The 6182-nt window shown below is 38.2% G+C and overlaps 1 long non-coding RNA gene across 1 annotated transcript in view; it reads right to left on the bottom strand.

The window, feature by feature from the left end:
• Positions 1 to 2475, bottom strand: part of LOC111087956 — a 22015-nt gene extending 19540 nt beyond the window's left edge. Inside the window, exon 1 of the long non-coding RNA XR_002612572.1 lies at positions 2370 to 2475. This is a non-coding gene — a long non-coding RNA (uncharacterized LOC111087956). The remainder of the gene's footprint in view (positions 1 to 2369) is intronic.
• Positions 2476 to 6182: the final 3707 nt, after the last annotated feature.

The following is a 6182-nucleotide window of genomic DNA, read 5'->3' as shown; positions in this document are numbered from 1 at the left end:
TTATTTCTTATTTTGATGTTTTGAGCTCTTTTTGTGTTTAGAACAATATATACTAATTTTTAAAGTATCAAATTGAATTTTTGTTGAATAAAAATATTTCAAATGCGACTGTAGATTTTTTCCCCCAAAATCTTTGCCTTCAAAATAATGGTGCGTCTTATACACCGGTTAGTCTTATATTCCGAAAAATACGGTATATAGGCAGAAAACAGAGAAGCACATCCAATAGGGAGAGAACTATTGCTGTAAAGTTATCCGAACCATGCAGTATTTATGAAACTCAATCCCAGAAATGACAAAAGTTGGTAAAATGAAAAGGATGTGCCCTAGGTGTAGAGTGACTATGGCATGACAGACTGTACATTGTAAGTCAACTACATCCAAAACTCATGCCACTGGGAACCAACATCCACGTGGGGTAGGATGAGGATCATACCGCCGGCAAGTCGACTACAATCCAAAACCCAGGCTACCGGGAACCGACATCCATTTGGGGGTAAAAACAAGGTTCATGAGACTGGAGGGAATCTAATATCCCCCGACTCATGAACAGGGTGCATGTGAATAAGATAAATTGATAGATTGATTATCCCCTATCATGGCCTTATAATCATTTCTATTTTTGTTTGTATTTCATTAGTCCATTCAGGAAGATGTCTCCATTGTCCACTACCCCAGCAGGTTGGAACTGTAAAATGGTAAGTACTCTCAAACTTTACTAGAAGAAAAGGATGGTAAAACTTGGTGAAGAGGAAAAACAATGCATAAAACAGTGCAATTGGTGACCACAAAACCCTATTTTTAAAAACAGGCCATACCAATTTATTCAATACAGGGTATAGCAGGGATAGATAGCTATTCTCTTCTGCTTTACCCATGTGGTCCATGGGTGTGTACAATTTGGGATGGGCAAACTTATGAAGCAATTCTATCACGAGGATAAACCTACAAGCAACCTTGTGGAATACTCCGTATTTACAGTGTGCATTACGTGACCATGGAATTATAGTATGCAAGTTGACATGGCTTGACAGTATGGATTTGAACAATTAAAAAATACCTGGTCAGGCACCATCTGCCACAGAGTGGAATCCAAACAATGAGCATTAATAAAAAGAAAAGGGCCCCTGAAAAGGAAAAATAAGAAAAACTTACCTAGTCAAAGTCTCACTGAATTCTGATATTTTATAATGGCTACAGGTAGAAGACGATAACCCGAAGAGGAAGAAAACAACGATCTAATGGGAGACGAATGTATCAAGAATAGTCCACTTGCCCGATTGAAGAAGTACCTCCAAAGGACGATGACGATGAAACACCAATGAAAAGGTAAAGTGTTGAATTGAGTGAGAAGACACTCTGAACAAAGAATGGGAAGAAGACGATAAAGAGGAAGAAGCCAATCGAATGAAAAGCCAAACCCAATTGGTAAAGGAAGAAGAAGAAAGAACATAAACAGAGGATGGTTGCCAAGGAAGAAAAAAGGTTGGAACAGACATCACAGTAAGAAGCCATGCAGACAATATAACAGAGAAGAGCACGTACAGGACAAAGAAGTCTATCTAGATCAGGATGAAAACATAGGTGTGCAATGGAAGGAAGGGAAAGCAGCTAAGTGGAGGAATTATTTGATCTGGAGAAAGGAGAAGATATCTGGAAGGATAAAGAGTACATAAAACATCGATGTCAAATCACAGACCACTGACACCCAGAGGCAAATAGGAGAAGGAAGGAAAACGTAGGCAAAGTGAGGCAGTGCAGGACTACATTAATATCCTCATCTGGAAGGGCAGGATACCACAGTGGATGACAAATCTGGAAGGAACACACACACACAGGTAAAGTGTAGGAGAGGTAAATACCTGCAGGATCGGGAAAACGAAAGATGTGGAACAGGATTGCTCGAAAATCGAAGATGGAAGAGACAGATGGATTACTTCACCAATGACCAGAGGAAAACTAGGCATGAAGATGGAGGACAGGAAGGTCTGGATGAATCACTGGTGACTCAGGGTGGCGAAGAAAGGATGGAGACAGAGAAACGGTAACAAAAGAGGAAGATGGAGCTGGAGAAACCACAGCTGAGATGGCCAGGAAAGAGCTATCAGAAGGACTGAACACAGAGTTTCAAGGATGAGCAAAATCATCTGGAGAAGAAGAAGAATGGGAGGATAGACAAATGTGTAGATCTAATCCTAGCTGAAAAAAAAATTATAGCCAAAGCAAGAAGACGAGGAACTAAAGACTAAAACCAAGCAAATTGTGGTTAAGGGACATAGCAAAAGCCTCAATGTGAGGAGGACTCCATTAAAGTTAAAGCCACTGGAAAACAAAAGGACCCCTGAAAAGGAAAAAAATAAAAAACTTACTTATTCTGTTGGATAAATGTTGTCTAGACAGGAATCTGATCCATGACAAGAGTGAAAGAACCCCAGGAACATGCCAAGCAATGATAGGAATATTGAGCGTGTGGGCCAAAAAAGAAGATCCAACATATGAATACAGATGATGGAGAACGGGTGCTGCCCTGGCGATTGAAATAAGTAACCACTGAAGAAAAATCGGAAGGGATCATTACCAGACTATTTATGACCAGATGGAGAAAATGAAACAAAACATGACCTACAGCAAGAAGCTTCAGGACATTGATAGGATAAGACCTCTCAGCCACACACCAAAAACCCTGAATCTCCCAGTTGATCAATATACGACCCTATCCCTTAAGAGATGCATCCATAAAATGTGGAAAACCTGATGAGGAGGAGGAAGCGGGTAAGTCATATCTAACCACAAACGCCAAACTATGACAAGTGTAGGAGGAAGGGTAATAAGAGCCAACAAAGGACCCCTGTGAAATTCCATTGTTAGTGAACAGCGCACGAAAGAGCCCACATATGAGCCTGACATAAGGGGATAATGGCTACCATGGAAGACCACATACCCAAAAGCAATAAACTTCGTGAGCTATAATCGAACTGAAAATCCATTGAACGAAGTCAAAGAGGAAAAGAGTGGGCCCAACCGAGATGTATGTAGAAAAAGAAAAACACCCAAATGGACAATATATTGGATTGGTCGCAGTAAGAATTTCTACAACTTGATTAACATTCCATTATAGATGCTTCAAGGAGCAGCTGATAAGGGTAACAGGCAGACTGATGTTTGGAATTAGCAAACAGTGGCCAGATGACCAAAGTAAGAGGAAAGGGCAACCCAAGAGCATATAAGAGATGAATGAATGCTCTGAAAACCCCTAAAATATACAGGGCCGAAGCAAGTCTAAAGGGCAGTGCACAAAACATAGAAACCATCCCATGAAGAATAATTCAAAGAGAGGGTCGCGAGTGACGAAATATCGGAATATGTAAATAATCATTCGCAACATTCCTCTTTGGCATCGATAAACCTGAAATTAAACTAAGGGTGAGAAACGACTCCAAGGTAAAACTGGGCAGATTAAAAATTAGAATGAGTGAGACAAACCTAATACAGGCCGCCAGTCTCTGGTTTCGCGCGAGGAAAACAAACAGTCTGGGATAAAAACCTGGAGAAAGGTGTAGAACAGATGCAACGGCCTGTAGGGACAGAAAATCTTATACCTCCTCGGACAGACGTAAGCTAGTGGTAGGATCCAAAGTCATGGGGAAGGAAAAGGGTACCAGGGACAAAGGAAGTGGAGAAAGAAATAATAGGACAAGCCCTCTGATAAAACCCGAATAACCTACGGAACTGTAGTGAAAGATCATCAAAAGGTAACAATATAATTTAGTCAAGCTTCCACTGGACCGAATCCTTCTGATTAGTCTCTGGGACTGTTGGCAACATGCCCATCAACGTTGAATAAAACAACGAAATGAGAAAACCCTGGAAGGGGTACAGAGACTGGTAGATAAGGGCCAGGATGTGAAAGGAATAGGGACGTGTCGTGTCTCCAATTGCGACAAACGTGCTTGTTCTGCTTGTTCAGGAGGATTAGTGGGGCAGGTTCAGGAGAAGAAGGTTGGCCCATATAACATGAATCTCACAATGAATAATAGCAAAGAAATCCAACGACTGGTCTCCCCCCACCTGCAGCCTGTGAAAATAGTGCTACAGTTATAACACCTGAAGTGGGAACGTGAACCTCAGAATTCATTGTAGAAATACATAAATCAAACAAAAGTGTTTGATGTAAAATAGGCGAGTGTGGAAGAAAGGACTGGGAAATTAAGTTAATTTAAAAGATTTCTTCAATGTAAAGTATAATAATAAAGAAATCCCACTTCAGAAATTAAACTATTAAAATCACGATTCACACGAAGATTACAAAAATAAAAAACGTCTGTACACGAATACTACCAGAGTCACATGCGTCATGAGAGTATGTCACACTCTTATTGGTGGAGGGTTGACGCATGATGAATTGCATGAAAGATGCATTGGAATCAATCAATTTCAATGGAGGGGAGATAAAAGGCTTGTGGTATGCATAATTTTTGTTTGCATATAGAGGACACCACTAAACGAGAATAACTATTTATGTGAAAAGAGGTAAGAACTTATCGGAAATACATTTTCAGTGTAGGAAAATTGAGTCCAATGGACGGGAGATAAAAGGCTTGTGGCATGCATAATTTTTGTTTGCATATAGAGGGCAGCACTGAACGAGAATAGTTATTTATGTGAGAGGAGATAATGTACATTATCGGAAGGGTTTACAATTATTGGTACAATTGTTATCACCTCCCTTGAAAAGAGGAGTTACATTAGCTAAATTCCAATTCTCTGGTACCTGCTCATTATTCAAGGACTGACAAAAAATAGTAGCAAGTGGCTCACATATCCAATCCTTAACCTCCTTCATAACCATTGGGGAAATATTATCTGATCCAGGAGCCTTATCTTCTTTAACTTCCCAGTTTTTTCTTAACCAGCTCAGAATTAATGCACTCATCTTTTTTAATCTCATTTCCGTCTATCAAATGTTCAAGATGTGGAATACTGCTTAAATCTTCGTCAGTAAAAACCGAAGAAAAAGCAAAATTTAATAATCCAGCCATCTCATAATCCTCAGATTCGAGCCTTCCTTTATCATCCCTCAAGGGTCTTACCCCATCCTAACATTTTGTCTACTCTTAATGCATTTAAAGAAATCCTTACTTTTAATTTTTACATTTTCATCCAGCATTTTCTCATACGTCCTTTCTGATGTCCTAATTTCCTGTTTTACCAACTTTATTGATTTTCTATAATCTTCTAAGTCTCCTGTCATATTAGTCAATTTAAATTTATTAAATTTATGATGCTTTTCTTTAATTTTATCTCTTATACTCTTTGTGAGCCAACCTGATTTTCTGCTTGCAGCTACCCTTTTCTTTCTATTAGGAATATGTTTACATAGAATATTTAAAAATTTATCTTTAAAACTTTTCCACATTTGATCAGTGTCTCCAAGTAATTCAGCTACCAATTCACAACAGATAATTATTGTTGCATCCATTCAAAATTTGCTTTTTTGAAATTTGTAATCCAAATATCATTGTTTCTTATTTCCATATGCAGCAAAACATTGAACCTAATAGAGCAATGATCAATGATCAGATGTTCCCCAGTTTCCACCCTCTCGATCGTTTCTATACTTGAATTTAACAATAAGTCTAAAATAGCATATACAGTAATTTTTAGTCATAGTAATTAAGTCTCAGTTCACACTAAAAGTAAAACTGAATTCAGGTTCACATGAAAATTATGTATACTTGAATTCCTACACTACCTTTAAAATAATAAGTTGTTTTTGAACACGAAACTCGACAATATATTTTAAATGGATTATATGTCTACGTTTAAACAAATATTTCAGACATAATCAAATTAATACTTCCATGTTATGATCAGTACTCTTGCTTTCTTTGACAATGGACAGATAGAAGGATTAAGCATTGTTTTTATAAATTATATATATATATATTGTTACGTCTCTGATCTTTGTTAATTACCCGTAAAAATTATTTCCAAAAAACTTAGCGATACGAGTTCTTTCTTAATTAAAACTAGTTTATTATTTCTCAATTCAACTTTGCAATACACGCTATAATTCACAACGAACGATTCACGCACTTTATTCCGCGCTTGACTCAATTGTCCGTCCCTATCGCGTCAATCTGCAATTATTCATATCTATGCCGTCACTTCTCGCCGGTCTT

The sequence above is a fragment of the Limulus polyphemus genome, unplaced genomic scaffold (genome assembly GCF_000517525.1).
Source record: "Limulus polyphemus unplaced genomic scaffold, Limulus_polyphemus-2.1.2 Scaffold2894, whole genome shotgun sequence".
Classification (NCBI taxonomy): domain Eukaryota; kingdom Metazoa; phylum Arthropoda; class Merostomata; order Xiphosura; family Limulidae; genus Limulus; species Limulus polyphemus.
Note: the sequence above shows the minus strand (reverse complement) of the source record. Positions and strands in the feature narration are given on the sequence as shown.